This window comes from Chionomys nivalis, chromosome 15, assembly GCF_950005125.1.
Source record: "Chionomys nivalis chromosome 15, mChiNiv1.1, whole genome shotgun sequence".
Taxonomy (NCBI): Eukaryota; Metazoa; Chordata; class Mammalia; order Rodentia; family Cricetidae; genus Chionomys; species Chionomys nivalis.
Genome location: NC_080100.1, coordinates 6,434,513 through 6,451,591, shown reverse-complemented (window position 1 = coordinate 6,451,591; position 17,079 = coordinate 6,434,513). Strand labels below are relative to the sequence as shown.

General features: G+C 43.6%; 1 protein-coding gene across 4 annotated transcripts in view; it reads left to right on the top strand.

Annotated features, from left to right (window-relative positions):
• The window catches only part of Sema5a (semaphorin 5A), a 432,689-nt gene that overhangs the window by 18,661 nt on the left and 396,949 nt on the right, over positions 1-17,079 (top strand). The window lies entirely within an intron of this gene.

Below are 17,079 nucleotides of genomic sequence, written 5' to 3'. Positions count from 1 at the left end.
TGAGTCTCCTTGAGTCAGATAATCCTTATCTTCGAGTTGGCATCTTTATCAGACAGTGGGCAGCTATTTACATAATTGAAGGCACTGGTGAATTAATTTCGATAAAACTGGTAAACTGTTACCTGATGACAGATCTCATAAATGCAATCTAAGAGACATTTAATCTCCTTTATCTAAACCTAGAAATATTGGTTCATGCACACACATCCCACTTGGCTTTTAGCTAATCGTAAGCTGAAATGTTTATCCCCATATTTCGATAAGCTTTGGCTCTTCAGAGGGAACGGGAAGAGGGGCCCTGTCTGGACTCTGTCTTTTGCCTTTTCACCGCATTCCTGGGAGTGGCCTTCTGCAGGGAGGGCTTTGCTGCGAGACGCCCAGCTCCAGCTTTGTAGCAGGTGCGTTTTTAACGGACTATGTGATTTATTAATGAAGAAAACAGCTTTTTGCAAGTTTTCTGTCTGACAGTAGTATGAAGGGCTTCCGCGGCTTCTAGGTCCCTTCATAGTTATTAAAAACAGAGCCTCTGCAGTCATTATAGCTCTTCATCTTTCTGTTCAAACACTGTTCACAATCAGAGATTGCAAAGACGCACTTTTTGCTCTAGATGCTGTTATTCTCTCACGTGATAATAAACCATCCAGATTCCTGAGATGCCATGTCCAGCTTTATATTGCTCTGCTTTCAAAGAAAAGTGGGATTCCTCAGTTGCCTGCCCAAGGGAGTTTGACCTCCCAAACCTCCTCAAACGCTTCTCACTGTTTTCATGGAAGATGGGACTGCAAAGAAATGGGTCTTTCTTGGTGTCCCCACCGCTCCAGCGCCCCAGCTTTTGTGGCAGGGAAATGCACAGCCTTTATCGTCATTTACCACCCTTGCTGATGACTGTCTCTTTCCACCTGCATGTGAGCTGCTTTAGGACCTGTGATCCTGAAGTCCTACAGAGACAGCTTGGGGACAGGGTGAAAGGACCATGTGGGGAGCTCCTCTCCTCATGGTGGATCGGGAAGCAGAGTACAGAACGAGGGGCCAGTCCACTATTCTGTGACCTCTCCTTAGCGACCTATGCCACTAGTCAGGCTTCCCAGTCCCACGGTTGTCAGCTTGGTAATAAGCCTTCAGAACATGAGTCAGCGGGCGGCATTTTACATCTGCGCGCATGTCCTATCCCATCAGACCCCAGGCTCTTTCTCAGGTTCCATGTCACCTCTGAACAATCAGTGAACACATTGTTAAGGACTTATTTTATATCAGGTCGCCCTCTCTGAAAGCTCTGCTTTCTTTGTGCTATCGCCAGTGAGTTGATGTAAATGCCGAGTTAAACCAGGGGTATTTCAGGCTGCAAGGGCCACATGGTCTCTGTCATGGCTACTCAGTTCTGCCGTTGTGTCATGAAAGCAGCCATTGGCAGCGTGCAGATGTGTGTGTATGTGCATGTGTGTGTGTGTGTGCATGGGAGGATGTTTCAATAAAACTTTATTTACACAATCACTGTGTTTCAGATTTTGTTGATAGACCACAGTTTTCAAGTCTTGTCAAAACCTTCTAATAATCTGTTTCGGTAGTACAGCAGTGGCACACTATGGGCATCTGTGTGTAGTTCCTACTAAGATGTGATATTTCCTTGTGTGTCTTATCACCATCTGGACTGTGTATTCCATTTCTACCCATTTCTCTCTTCTCCCTCTGTTTTGTTAACTTCTTTTTAGACATCATAGATGTTTAATCCAGTTTTTAGTGACTTGAACATCTATCACACACTCATACACACATACACTAATATTCATATCTTTGTTTATGTTTGTGTTAATGATAGTTGAGAGTGGGAAAAATCCTTTTAATCTGACCAGAAAGTCTTCATTATTTTGTATGGTTATGTTTAATATCTGTATTTCTTTCCCAAGGCTACTGTAACAAACAATTACCTTATATTTGATTGCTACGGTAATCAATTCTCTCTGGTTTGGATGTTGCCTGTTGGTTCCTTCAGGAGACGGATCTGAGTTACTGACATTGTCTCCCCCCCCCCCCGTGTCCTCCCCCACTTCCCGGAGGCCCACCTGGCATTCTTTGGCTTGTAGAAGCCCTGCTTGCGGATCTGCATCCGTGGTTACATGGAGTTCTCTGTATGTGACTTGTGTCTTCACACGGCCTCCCTACAGAGACAACAGTCACTGATCCATATTAATCCAGCATGACCTCATTGTAATTTAATTAGTTGCAAATGCAAAAATCCTATTTACAAATAGCGTGGTGTTTGAAGTTCTGAGTAGACCAAAATGTGGTGTGTGTGTGGGGGGGACTCCTTGACTATGAACCTCCACACTCAGATGATCATGTCCCTGGTGAAGAAGCCGGGAATGCTGTGCATTTTGATGTAAGCCTTGGTGGTGCCTAGGAGCTTCTCTGTCCCTGGGGAGCCTCCTGGCTTCCTTGCATTGGATGTGGCTCAATGAATGAAGTGCCTGGTTCTTCCTAAGCATTCCTCCGTGTGTCTGCCGTGTGTTTGCTCCTGCCAACTGCTGTCCCATATGGTTGAGGAGGGTGATTATTCAGTGGCGGTTTCTGACTTGCTCATGAAATATGAAATATTAGGTCTTGTTTCCTTCCCTTCGGCTACCATCTCTGGGCTTTTCCATATCTGTATAAAGAGGCAAGGCTTATATTTGACCTGTTTTGATTTCTGATCTTTTGTAAGTAATTTTTTCCCCCACCGTACGAAAAGGTTGGAATTTTAGCTACAACATGAAAATGCTATGAAGGTTTTTTGATTTTTTTCTTTTGGTTTTTCAGGATGGGTTTTCTATGTGTAGCCCTGGCTGTCCTAGAACTCATTGTGTAGACCAGACTGGCTGCAAACTCAGAGATCTGCCTCCCTCTGCCTCTGGAGGTCAGGTACTAAAGGCATGAGCTGCCACCTGGCTGCCCTTAATGAAACCAACCCACCCTCTCTAAGAAGCTCACATCTCTCATGGGACCGTGACAAGGCTGGAGCAGGAGATACACATGCCACAATATTTAAAAGGACACTGTAAGCAGCTGCTGCTCTGCTCATGTCTGCTGGACTCACTTTGACCTCTGGGGCCAGGTGGCCACCTCTCTCCTCTGCACTTTACTTCTCAACCTCATTAATCCCTCGATTGAAGCCATTTGTTTCTGCTATACAAATAAAGAATGGATTTCTTGAGATGGTAGTAAACACTCTGATTAGCTATGCAAATTAAATCACTTTAATCACTCACTAATTGCTTTATCAAATTTGACAAAACACAAAAACTCCAAGAGTGTACTTGCCTGGTCTTTGGGAGAGGAAAAAAAGGAAATCCCATTTAAACAATAAGCGAAGGGAAGCCACATCTGTCCAAGTGTATAAAAGTCCGAGCAGACTCAATTTCAACTGAAAAGCAATTTTGTCAAGAGTGGACAAGAATTCTACATCTGGAATGCAAAGAGGCAATATGGAACCATATTGTTGGGAAACACGAACTCAAGAGTTTGGTTGAATATTCAAGTTGAAATTCTTTTTTATTTTTTCTGAAGGTGGGAAGCAGAAACCTAGGGGGTAGGGTGGATACTGTGTTTCTGGGCCCCGTTTCCTTGAGTTTCCCTTCTTTTCTCGGTAGTCCACGTGGCCTGAGTGCTCCCGAGGTGTGTGGTCCTCTACTGCATTAGCCCGCTCTCTCCAGGTTGTCAGCATCCTCCCTGAGTAGTCTCTGGGTGGGTGTGCTCTGTGAGGCTGCAGAGATGCCAGAGGGAAGAAGTGGGGTCTGTGGAGGGATTTTAGCAGGGTGGATGAGGTCACTTCCTGAGAGGCTGCCTGGGACCCTCTGGAGCATTCTTAGTCTGTTTCTTCAGGAAACAGGTGGCATCTCTCAGATGTCTGAACCCCCAGAGACAGGGAGGAGCCTGAGGACAAAGGTGACAGACAGCAGTACTTCATTAGCAAATCTGATGTGTGACCTGTGTAGTCACCTGGCAAAGCTGCCTTCTCTGATGAGCACCTCTGGAAGGCTCACAAGTCACCTCCTTGGAGAGGGGACAGCACCCTGGGTACCCTAAACGCTGCGTGAGGAAAAGGAAGCACTTTGGTGGGAGAGGACTCTGGCTGTAAAAAGGACAGTTAATGGGAAAGGAAGCTTTCCTAGGACTTCATAGGCCTGGAGGAGACGGCGAGAATCAGTGGGTGGTGGTGGCGACGGTAGGTGTTGGTGGTGCTGTGTGGGGCACTTAATAATTCAGGGCCTTAAGGAAATGCAACGACTGGCTTTGGATTCTCTAATTGATTTGATAACCCACTTAGCAGGAATACGGCGAATGGCATCAAATCCTTAATGATTAATCTCTGAAGCTGTTTTGCATTCATCTTTTCTTGTCTGTTTGTTGAACACTTTTTTAAAGTCTAGAGTCATTATGATGGGCAGAAGGTATTTGGATATTTTAAATAAAATATAATTTCAACAACATTTTGTAGTACTCTGATACGTGGAGAAAAGCTACTGTTAGCCTGGGCGTTTCTGTTCCTCCACTTGCTCTTTTCTGCGCTTTCCTCCTTGTGGTTGTGTGGTCTGTTGGTCGGGGCGCCGATGGCGTAGCACTAACAAAGCCAACACTTCATTCAGCGCCCCCAGATTTTCCTCACGCCCTTCTTCTGTCCAGGACCCCATCCAAGACACCGTGGGACTTTACGCACCGTGTCTTCAGACTCTTCTAATCTTTGACCAGTTCTCAGACTTTGTTTTTGGTTTGATTTTGAGGAGTTCAGATCAGGGCACTTACACAGTGTATCACAGTTGGGTTTGTATGGATTCTTTTTTTGTTTTGTCTTGTTTTTTTTTTTGTTTTGTTTTGTTTTTTGAGACAGGGTTTCGCTGTGGTTTTGGAGCCTGTCCTGGAACTAGCTCTGTAGACCAGGCTGGTCTGGAACTCACAGAGATCCGCCTGCCTCTGCCTCCCGAGTGCTGGGATTAAAGGCGTGCGCCACCATCGCCCGGCATGGATTCTTTTCTTATGAGTAGACCAGTTATGGTTTTAATTAACTAGCATATTTTTCTTGATTTTTCAGTGTGTGTGTGAATGTATGGCAAGCCGGACACGGTGAGCACGGGCATGGAGGTCAGCAATTTGTGGAAGTCAGTTCTCTCCTTTCATCGTAGGGGTTCAAGGATGGAGCTTACATCACCTAGGCTAGGAGATGGCCCAGATGGCCGCATGGTTGCCATAAAAGGATGATCTCCTGCATGTAAAAGCTGGGTGTGGTGATGTGTGACTGTAATCCTAGAACTCTGGAAAGGGGAGGGACAGGAGAACTCCTAGAGATTGCTAGCTAGGTATTCTGAGTTTCCCGATTGATACCCAACATTGATCTAGGGCCTCCGCGTGCATGCATACACATTTGTAGGTACATGTAGGTACACGCATAGATCATCCTCATGGTCACACCGTATCATGGGGGTCTGTTGCCAGTATGACTTCTCTGATGGTGTTGAGCAGCCTTCACCCATCTCTTCTCTTAGTCTCCACTGCTTGCCTGACCTTCCCCAAGTCCCTCCAACTCTAACCTACTTCACAACGTGTGTCAGTCCCCTCCTCTTGAAAAGTCCCTTCTCAGCTGCCCCTCCCTTCTGTATCCTCACCACCTCTTTCCTGATGCTTCTTGGCCTCTTGTATAATTTACCTATTTGGGGTTTGTGTCCTCTGGAGTCTAGCCTAAGAGGATGTTCAAGTTTCTGGAAGGGGCAGGTGCTCCAAAGATATTGAAGAGCTGAGAGCTGTGTGAGAAGGGAGACCACAGCATTATGGCATGGTACCCACCCCTGTGTGTGTCTGTGTGTGTCTCTCTGTGTGTGTGTGTGCAGACTCACTCTGGGCTCCCATAGACCTCCGTGAGGAACCACAGTGTGAACTGGTATTACTTGGTGCTTTCAACTATCTTTCCCCATAGTCTCATGCGTCAATAGTTATGGGCTTAGGAGATACTTCGCTCCCTTTAGCTCTTCCCTTCATGAAGATCTGAGTGTTGGTTATGACAACTGTCATAATGATGTCTGCAGAGGCACATGATCTACAAGTATGAGCAAGCAGTTTAATGGGAATATGTACCAGAGTGAACCAAAGGAAGGGGACCTGGGCATGCAATAGGATGGATAGAGTGCAGGATGGTGGGAGAACCTGAAAAAGCAGCCTGTACTGGTCTGAACTTGGCCTTTGCAGTCTTGGCCTGTGCGGGCAAGCCCTTAATTGTGTGGATTTTGTAATAGTTTACTGTGCTGGGTTGTTAGTTCTTGGCCTCAGTACATGTTGCTGATTGGAAACTTATCTGAGGAATTTTCCCTTCCACTTAAGAAACAGAGTGCTCAGTGGCGAGCCTATAAAAGACTCCCTTCAGCATTAATTACGTGGTTTGAGAAAAATAAATGGGTAAATTAGAGAATTAGCACTGGATGAAAACGCAGCGGACACGGACAAGGCAGCTGGCTAAGGCTGGCTTCGGGTCTGGGGAAATAAATGCTGCTGGTTTTCTGGATCCAGAGTTGGATGGGGAAGCATGTATGTCTAGCCTCCTTTAACACCATGTGAGAGAGCAGCACCCGATTTACATGCTCACATATGTGCTCACGTACTTACACATTTACATGTATTTCAACTGCTCGGGTACCAAGAGGCTCTGTACAATATTTTGCAAAGGCTTCAGCAATGTATTTAGATTTTCGTTGAAAGTGGGCTACCTGCTCTAGGAAGGGTCGTGACTGGAACATGGCTTCACATGACATTAACTCTGTGTCTGCAGTGAGAATACAGCCATGAAGTAATGGCCAGTGATGACATGTTTTACAGAGAGGGGAAGCCAAGGCAACTAGACACGCAAAAGGAGATCAAAGCTCACCTAACATGCTAGGAAGAGAGGGGCTCACAATTTTATGACTTTATAATATGCCAGAATTATTCATTTGGCCATGATAGTGACAAATTCAAGTTGCAGGTGACCCCAAATGAGCCTCCATCGATGAAACCTTATATGCATTTTCTGTTCTTTTATTAAATGAAAAAAATAAGTAAAAGATAAACATGTCATTTTGACCATGACGCTACCACTGAGACCCACACTTCAACCCTCCGCTCCTTTCTGCTGTGACCAGCCTCTCACCTGTTCAGGAATAAAGTGGCTGTTTTCTCCTTGGGTCCCCTGTACACACGTTCGTCTGAGCAGAGAGCAACATTTAATCTGAAAGCAAAGCAGAGGCTGATGAACAGGTGAGCGGGGCAGGAGGAAGGGCGTTCAGACAGGCACTCAGGAGAAGTGGCTTAGGAGGCAGGATTTGGTGGAGATCCCTGGACAGAGTTTGGCTTCAACAAATGGCTCTGCTTCATTTTCTCTGCAAAGAATATTCACTTTTATTTTGATTTTTACATAGGAAATTTTGAGGAGCCGGTTAGTAAACACAGTAGCTGAGATCTTGAAAGCCATTCATCTTTCAGATTGTTGATATGATACCCTCCTGATCTTCAATAGCTAATTCACCTCCAAAAGGAAGTACCTTTCGGTGAACAACTTAGCAGTCTCAAAAAGGGTTCATGCAGGCTTCCTTGAACTGCTAGCCCCCAAATCATGACACAGAGTCTTATAGTTATGAATGTTTGGCCTTACTTTAGGCTTGTCCTGCTAGCTCTTATAACTTATTTTAACCTATTTCTCTTCATCTAGATTTTGCCTTGGGGCTTTTTTCCTTCCTTCGTTCCTTCCTTCGTTCCTTCCTTCATTCCTTCCTTCCTTCGTTCCTTCGTTCCTTCCTTCGTTCGTTCCTTCCTTCCTTCTTTCATTCCGCCCTTCCTTCGTTCCTTCCTTCGTTCCTTCCTTCGTTCCTTCCTTCCTTCCTTCCTTCCTTCCTTCCTTCCTTCCTTCCTTCCTTCCTTCCTTCCTTCCTCTTTCCTTCTAAAAAAGAAAAACTGTGTGGCTTACTTTGCAGCTTCCTCTGTGTCTGTCTGTCTGTCTGTCTCTGGTATCTCCCTCCTTCTCCCTCCTTCTCTCCTCTCTTAAGACTAGATTCCTCCTCCTCCTTATTCTCCCTGTCCGCCAGCCCCACCTATCCATTATCTGCCAGCTATTGGCCATTCTGCTTTTTATTAGACCAATTGGGTGCCCTAGGCAGGCAAGTTGAAACAGCAACACATCTTTACATAGTTAAAACAAATGCAACACATCTTTATGTAGTTAAACAGTTATTCTTCAAACAAATACTACATATCTTTATATAGTTAAATATATATATTCTATTCCACAACAGGTTCAATTTTATCTTCTGGCTACATGAAAATGTAGTTGCTGTTGACTTATAACCCAGGTATGAAAACACAATTTAGCAATTCCACAGCAAGCAAGTTGAACTGTTCATGATGGTGCCTGGGTAACAGGTCTTTGTGATTACCTTCTGCATACTGGGTTCTTCCTTGGAAAAGATTCGTCCCAGGCTGATTGTTTTGCAAGTGAAAGAGTTACTTTGCCCTTTGAAAATGAAAGGCATTTCTGAGTTTTGTCTGGTTTCCATAGTTACTCTTATTATTTTTGGAAGAGGTAGCAATTGCTTTTCTTGTGATGATGAAAAACTTGGCTTCTCTCAGTCTTTCCTACCTGTCGATACCAAAGCCATGAGCAGAAAGAGTAAGACCTTTTAGGTTAGGTTGTTTCTTTCTAAATCTGGAAATTGAGTTGTTTTGGTTATAGAAAACCAGTTTGGAGGGAATCACCTAATGGCTAAGTCATAGCCTTCTATCTCCACCCCCCTCGTGTGTGTGTGTGTGTGTGTGTGTGTGTGTGCGTGTGTGTGTGCATGCAGAAATTGGAAATCAACATCAGGTATCTTCTTCAGCAGCCCCCTCCTTAGCTTTTGAGACCATCCTTATGTCATCATGCTTGTACCGCACAGCAAATACCTAATCCACTGAGCTATCTCTCCAGCCCCACCCTTAGTTTCTTTGGTGACATTTTCTTCACAAAGAGTTGGGGAAAGAGTCACTCGCTGTAGTGATCTCTTCACATATTAATTAGATTAAAATCCTTTTGGATAGGAAAGGAGGCACAAGTCATCCTTAATGGTGGGACTTAATTGTCAGTGTTCTGAAAAGGGGCTATGGAGAGAAGCATCCTTAGTCTTGTTCGTCCTTCCCCCACCCCAGAGTCTCCCGCTGTGCGGGCCAGAGGCTCTGGTGATGTCATGAGGAAGCAGATCCTCATTCAGGCCTTGGCTGGGCCTGAGATCCCCAAATCCATAGAGGTTCTCCTTCTTCTTCTGCTGCTGCTGCGGCTCCTGCATCTCAGCTTGAGCAGCAAGCACTGACGCTATGTGTAGTTCGAAGGCAGCCAACATCCTCTTTGGAGCACCTGCATAGAGTTTCAGGGAGCAAGCTCTAAAATATTTAAACTCGGTCCATGAATCTTTACAGAGGAAAGAAGTGGTAGTTATCAGTAGGGGGTCACAGAATTTGATTTTCCTTTGGCCGTGGCTAGTTGAACTCTTGTTGACATGAGTGCATGTTTTCCCTCCCACTCCGGGTTTGAGAAGAGCTGATTCTGGCTGCATTTCCTATATTTCTGTAATTGATATGAAAGTCAATAGCCAGCAGCCGCTATGAAAGGTGTGAAGTGAACTGTGTTCTCATTGACATTTTCCTCATCCACAGAAACAAGCTGAAATGAGAACATCAGGATTTGGTGGGGCAGATCATCCTTAGAGCACATCACAATATTTTGCCATTGCGGGATGTGATACAGATTTTAGAATGAACAGTAATGCTCCTTCTTTTTCTTTTCCACTCTACAGGTCATTTGTGTATAGATTATGGCTTCCAGTTTTGTGTTTTTTTGGGGACACATCTGAATGTGAAAACTAATAGGTCTCTGCATCCATTTTTGTTTTCTGTGCCATTTCTTAGGCTCTTTTCCTCCGGTCTGTTTTGTCCTATGCCAATTTGTTATTTTTTTTTAAATCTTTATTTTATTATCTCTTTGATGCCAATTTGTTTTCTAATGAGAGATGGAAAGGGGTGGCTCTAGGAGGGAGAGAATGTGGGGAGGAACTAGGAGGAGTAGAGAGAGGGTCAGCCATAATTAGGGTAAATTATATGAAAAAGATCTATTTTTAACACAAAAAGTGTGTGTGTTTATGTGCTGAACAGTGCGTTCATTTCTGTGTATGTATTGTGTGTGTATATAGAAATGTGTGCATGTTCATGGATGTATGTGTGTATGTGAAGTGGGGTATGTGTGGCTGTCATCTGTGGGTGTGTTTGTGTACATCTGTAAAGGCAGGCTTTGAGCTGAATTCAGTGCTGTGCCATCCATAATGGATATATAGCATAACTGACATTGCTCTTTCATTAGCTTGTTTAATTCAGTTGCGTTGGATGCAAGAGTAGTATGTGCGGTAGTAGAAATTGAGTTCATATTGATTTCATAAATGTCAAACAGCTGGATGCAGAAATTTACAAATGGCTCAATTAAAGAGAGGTTCAGTCAGTAATCATGTGTGAGGCAGCCCTGGTTACCATAGATACAGAGGAGATGTCCTCTGAGGACCCCAACTCTACTTCATGCTCACATCTGGATGTCCAGCATACTGCTTTGAGGAAGCCTACAGAACTAAAGCCGCACCATCCCCTGATGTTTAGATCTCATGCTCCATTTGAACCATCTCTTCTCTTCTCTTTGTGAAAGCTGCTCTTTGGGAGCCAATGGAGCACCCTCTAGGCAGCTAATGTCTTGGGATGGCCTTGGGCTGGGTGCCAGCACCCCTGGGGAGTAGCCCAGGTTGTGATGACCTGCTTCTGTCCTGCTGCCAGCAGCGGAGAGCTCTCCTGTCTGTGCAGTCCTATCATCTAGGAGTAGCTGGGAACATTGCACATTCCCCCAGCCTCTCTTCAGAGTCCTCTGTTGCCATAACCCTATTAGGCATGCATTTTTCACACTTATTTCATGGATCGCTGTCAGACTTTCCACACACTCCCGATGTTACATAAGCTGCTTTCCATCAAGTTGTTAAAGGATTGCTAATTTTCAGTTGCTTAATGGACTTAATGGCTTTTGGAAGCTAGTCTCACATGAATCACACTGGGTGTTCTCAGGCCCCGCATGCGTGAGTTTTAGACATTGATGCTTTAAATGGATGGGACCAAAAGGATGTGCATAGGCAAGCAGGGTTTTGTGATGTGGGATGCATGGGAAGAAGGATATACCTAGCCTTATGCTATGTGACAGCTATATGTCTGTCATACTCTGATTGATACTTTATAAGCCCATGCATCATCGATGTTTGATAAGATATACAAATATCTCTCATGTACATGTAAAATAAAGCATTGAGTTACGTGGTTATGAGGGAATCCTGCCATTTGGTCTCTGTATTCTGCACACGCAGCCAAGATGCTAGTCTAGTTCAGTCTAAGTCTGAAGTCCCCAAACCAGGAGAGCCCACACACAGGGTCAAAGGTGGATGTCCCAGCTGGACAGAGAGCGAATTAATTCTTTTTTCCTCTTTGTTCTAGCTGAGCTTTCAGGGGATTGCAGGATGAAGGCAGATTTTTGTTACTCAGTCCACTTTATCAAATGCTTGCTTGTAATGCTTACCCAGTATTCAGTCAATTACTTGTAGGCATCGATGATGTTAAATTAGTAAACCTTTGCTTTAAAGCATACTATGCAAAGAGTCGGTAATGCATGCAATTTTTATTTGTAATTTGCTTGCTTGAATGTAGAAGGAAACATTTTCAGGTTTACCACTTTAAATTTCATATCTCTGGTGGAAGGATGGAAAAAAAAGCCCTGAGGATCTTATCTCACATTTTTATCTTCTGAATGGTTCATGATACTTAAGGATTAAATTTAAGTTTGAATAGAATCTGTGTTTACAAAAGATTACAAAGATGGGTCTTTTTTTTTTTTTTAAAGGGATCTTTAAAACTATATATTTGCTTTTGCATAGGAGGTTGGGGAATAGTTTTCTGGCTGACACTAAGAAAAGCCAGTTCTGCTGCAAGAACAGAAGAGTGGTCCAAAAACATCCAACTCATGAAATGCAGAGTATGACCTCATACGGCGAGAGGAATTCTGCAGATGTGATTGACAGTCTGGAAGCAAGACATTGTCCGGTATTATCTCTGTCCTCAGTGTAACCATGGACACACTTGGAAGAAGAGGGCCAAGGGGGATGACACAGGGCAGTGTGGGGAAGGCACAGACACCTTTGAAGATGCTGTGTCATTGGCCTTGAGGATGAGGAGCAACCCCAAAAAAGGGTCCAAGAATGCAGCTCGGGGTGTTGAGAGCATGAGGGAGCAGACATTCTTCCCAGAGCCTCTGAACAGAATATGACCTTGTCTGGAAACCCATTTTGGTTTTCTGAATGCAAGAGATAAACTTGAGCTGTTCTAAGCTACCAGCTTCATAGCAAGAGTGTGTTGCAGGGAGGCTGCTTGTTGATTCCTGGATTCTCAGCCCCAAAATAATCGCGCAGAAACTGTATTATTTAAATCACTGCTTGTCCTATTAGCTCTAGCTTCTTATTTGCTAACTCTTACATCTTAATTTAACACATCTCCATTAATCTGTGCATCACCATGAGGCTGTGGCCTACCAGCAAAGTTCCAACACATCTCTCTCCGGCAGTGACTCCATGGCTTCTCTCTGACTCCACCTCCTTTCTCCCGGCATTCAGTTTAGTTTTCCATGCCTAGCTCTGCTCTACCCTATCAACAGGCCAAGGCAGTTTCTTTATTAACCAATGGTATTCACAGAATACAGAGGGGAGTCCCACATCAAGAGTGTTAATTTGTTACACGGGAAGATAAGATGCTCTTCTCATATCTAAATAGTAAACTTTGGCTTACCACGATTGAATTTTTGAAATTACACTCAATATTCAAGTTCATAAATAGCATGTGTAAAATTAATAGTTTCAATACCAAATAAAGGGAGAAATAAAATGCAAAAACTTTGCTTCAGGTGACTCTGGGTATAGATTGTTTTCAGCAGCTTCTAGTGGGAGGTTCTGGTACTCTGCAGCTACTTAGCATCTTACAATGAAGCTGTATCTTTACCATGATATCAGACAATCAGAGCCTGTAAATTTGCCTGAGTTTCTTATGGTCTCACCCTTCTAACTGTCCCCTTCTCTTCCACCCCCTCCTCTTCCCAACCCTCTCCTCTCTTCCCAGCCCTCCTCTTCTCTTCCCAACCCTCCCATTCTCTTCTCAACCCCCCCCCTCTTCTCAACCCTCCCCTTCTTTTCTCCACCCTCCCCCTTCTTTCTCCCAAGCACAAAGCCGGTTTTCAGCTGCTTCATGTTTTCTAAAACAGTACTCTAGGTTTTACATACTTTTTGATTTAGTGAAAGATTATGGAGCATTCTGGAAGAAAAAAAATCAAACAAGAGTCTTTATCTCTTTAATAAATTTCCGGGAATCTAAAGGAGCTGGAGTCATTTTAGATGAAAGGCAGGCCGGATTAAGTCTACCCTTGAAGGATAATGAGGCAGTCCAGATCATATTCTGCAAAAGGGGCTCTTTAAAGTTCTTAGAGCTGCTGAGACACACCTGCAACTCTGATGACTGTGTGAATTGTTTTCTTGACCTCAGCGATTACTTCTAAAACACATCAGTGGAAGACTTCACATCAGTAGCACCAGAGTTAATTTAACTCCCCCCCCTTACCTTTTCCTCTTCCTTCCCTAGAATAAGGCAGTGTTTCTTCTACTTGAGTTTGTTTTCCTTTTGTCTTTCAGTTTACATTAGTAACCCCCTCCTTGGCTCGCCCAACACTGCTTGGTGCACAGCATTCTAGAAAATTGCTGAACTATTCAAGAGCTTTGACTGAAATTTAGGAATAGTGTGCAGGAGAGCGCATTTAGTCAGGCTGCATTTATATGGCTTTCCAAATTAGATGAAAATAATATGCTGCTGATGGAATCGGTGTTTTCATTAAGGGATTTGGTTGTTGATGGGACGGAGAGATGCTGTCTGAGACATCCTGGAACTCTAAATGCCTTAAAAGGAAAAGCAGCGCATAGCAGAGCTTCTACTGGCCCGGGACCAAACTCTTCTTGAGAGTCTTCCAGAATATTTTGCAGAGTGCAGCCAAATTGAACCTGAATGTTGACTTAAAAAAAAACCATTCTGTGTGCATTAAGAGATAGCTCAGTTACTATAAGCACTTAATTAAAAAACATGAAAAATAAAATTGCTTTATGACTCAAGTGACAAGATTTCTTTGTTGGGTCATTATTTCCCTGCGGTGTAACTTCAGACAGGTCCCTCTGGCACACTGAGCTTCAGTGTCTCCTGCCAGGGGCTCTATCTCCTCTGCTTCCCACTCCCGTTTCTGGAGAGCTCAACAACTAAATGTATGGAAATAGTAAAATATGTCATGGAGAATGGGAGTGCTTAATTATGAAGTGATGGTCATCATTGCTGGTGTGATGGGATGGGAGCCTTTGGGGACCTATCTGCATTCTGTGGTGGGGTCACAGAATCAGTGTTTGCTCTTACTTTGAGAAACACAAAAGATGGGTCTGGGCCTATTTCTGCTCTTCTACTTTCTGGAACCCACAATTGTGAGTTTCTACCTCCTCCAGTGCCAGGAATCTCAGGCTGATGAGTGTGACTGTGCCCTGTTTCACCCCCAAGCTGCAGAACAACAGCTTTCTAAGGCTGTCAAATCCCTGGCTGAGAATAACATGTCCGTGTAAGGAAAAGCCAACAGAGAAGTAACACTCTCTAGGTGCTAATGTTTATATGAACTTTGGGTGCTATCATTTATCCTAATTTCCCCTCATGTTGTTTCCTAGTTACTAACAGGGGGACAGCTTTGTTTGAAGATTTTCCTGGAGACAAGGTAAGATCTTTATTTTGAAATCTTTCTGGTTAGAGAGGTCTTCTGTTCATGGGATGCTCTCAGGGTCTTTGGGACCAATGTCTCTAGAAAAGAATGAGTTGATTCCCAAGGTTGTAACACATGCATGAATGTGTGAAAGGGCGTAGAACCCACTGACATCTCATCACACAAACTACAATTTAGTTGTTGTGGCGATTTCTATATGCGGAAGGCGTGTCATCAGATACATTCTCCAAACTCGCTTAGCTCTGCCTCTGAAATTGTATTCTAAAGCTCCTTTCCTCTAAGGATTTAGAAAAATAAGTTTGGGGTCAAAAATCCAAGTCAGGAGGATGATGGAGGAAATCCCAGCATATGTGTAAAATACTATATGTGTAAAATACTGTAATTTCATTAATTTGAGCAAAGTCTTGAAAATAGGAATTGTTTTGTAAATATGCAATTTTAATTTTAACTATTTTCTGTTACTGGAATAGGTAACAAAATCATTAAAAAATTTCCCACAATTCACAAAAGTACCATTCAACTAAAATTATGACATCTTATATTAAAGAACACATTCACAAAGTGCTTGAGAAACCAGTTAACCACTTGTTTTTCGTTTGCGATCCAGAAAGAAAAAAAACAATTACTGATGAGTCATAGAGGTTACCATTCGAGGTCAAAATCTGTTAAGTATTGGAGATATTAATGTGTTCAAACTCAGATTAACCCTCTCTAATACAACAAGCCACCACAGAGGCTGCTGCCCCGGACATTCTCTGCGATCCCTGGGGAATGGATATCAGATAGTAAAGAGAAGGGAAGACTGAAGGAGCAGATGAGAGACTCTGAGCTAAGCATTGGGCCTGTGGTGTAGAGACTAAAAAGGCAGGGCTAAGGCCTTTCCTGTTAGTGTTCTCTGTTGACACTGTGCAGTTAGTGTAGTCTAGGCCCTAGAGTGTCCTAAAGAGTTCTCCTGGGCCGGCCTGAAGTTACACATTCCTCTCTTTACTGAGAATATGGATTATTCCTCCAGCTTTAGCTATCTCTTGTCACTATTAGAAATCATGTGCTTTCTATACCTCCCCCCCCCATGTTTTGAACTTCTGGATAAGGTTCATGGTCAGATACCCTTTGCTTTGCTCAGTGATCTCTCTGTGGCTCTGCCAGATGGGATGTGCTGTAGTTTGGATCTTGAATGTTCCCCAAAGCCTGATATATTGAAGATATCAAATTTGGTCCTTAGCATATTGGGATTGTCCCACCCATGTGTGTGTGTGTGTGTTTCTGTCTGTCTGTCTATCTGTCTGTCTCTGTCTCTCTCACCCCCTCACTTACTCTCTCTTCAAGGCAGTCTTAATGTGAGCAGCTTCCTTTGCTATCCACTCCCACCACTATACATTGTGTTGAGGCCGAAAGACAATAGAGTCTAGTAACAATAGATTGAAATCTCTGAACCACACAGAGAAAAGAATAACCCTTTCCTCTTTGTCAGTGGATACCTTGGGTATTTTGTCATAGTGATTAAAAGTGCATCAAAGTAGTAGGCTCTGAACAAATACATCATGAATGGACTTGAGGAGTCATGCTTTAGTGAAAGATGAGCTGATTTACCCATGGTCTCACACTAAACTTGGACATAAAAGTCAAAATCTTTGAAGGCATTTATAGTGCTTTGCATGATAAAACTTCAGGCCCATGAGAGTGGGTTGAGACCACAGAACTTCTGGGGCATTAAAACCAGCATCCAATCATTCAGTTTCAGGTTGAATGACTGCTAGGTGTTAGGCAAGAGGCACTTAGTGTTTCATAGAAGCTGTGTAAGCAAATCCTGTCCTCTCTCTTCTGTTTCCTGCCTCAGTCCCAGTGGTCACCATGTTTTTGTTAATTTAATAGTGTTAATAGTGTTGCCCAAGAGAGCAGTAGCTGGCTGCACTTTTATCCCCCCCCCCACCACTAACACCTTCTGCTTGGGAAGAATTATTGAATGGCTGTACATTACTTAGTCTATTTTTGCCATTTTGAGGCTTCGGTTTGCCCAACACCAATTTTCACTGTAAGACATCTGTGGTGCTCACTTTTGACAGCCAACTTGATACAAGTTAGGATTCCCTGGGAAAGAATCCCAATGAGGGGTTGTCTAGATCAGTTTGGCTGTGAAGATGTCTGTGGGGGTCTGTCTTGATTGTTAATTGCTGTAGGAAGACCCTTCCCACTGT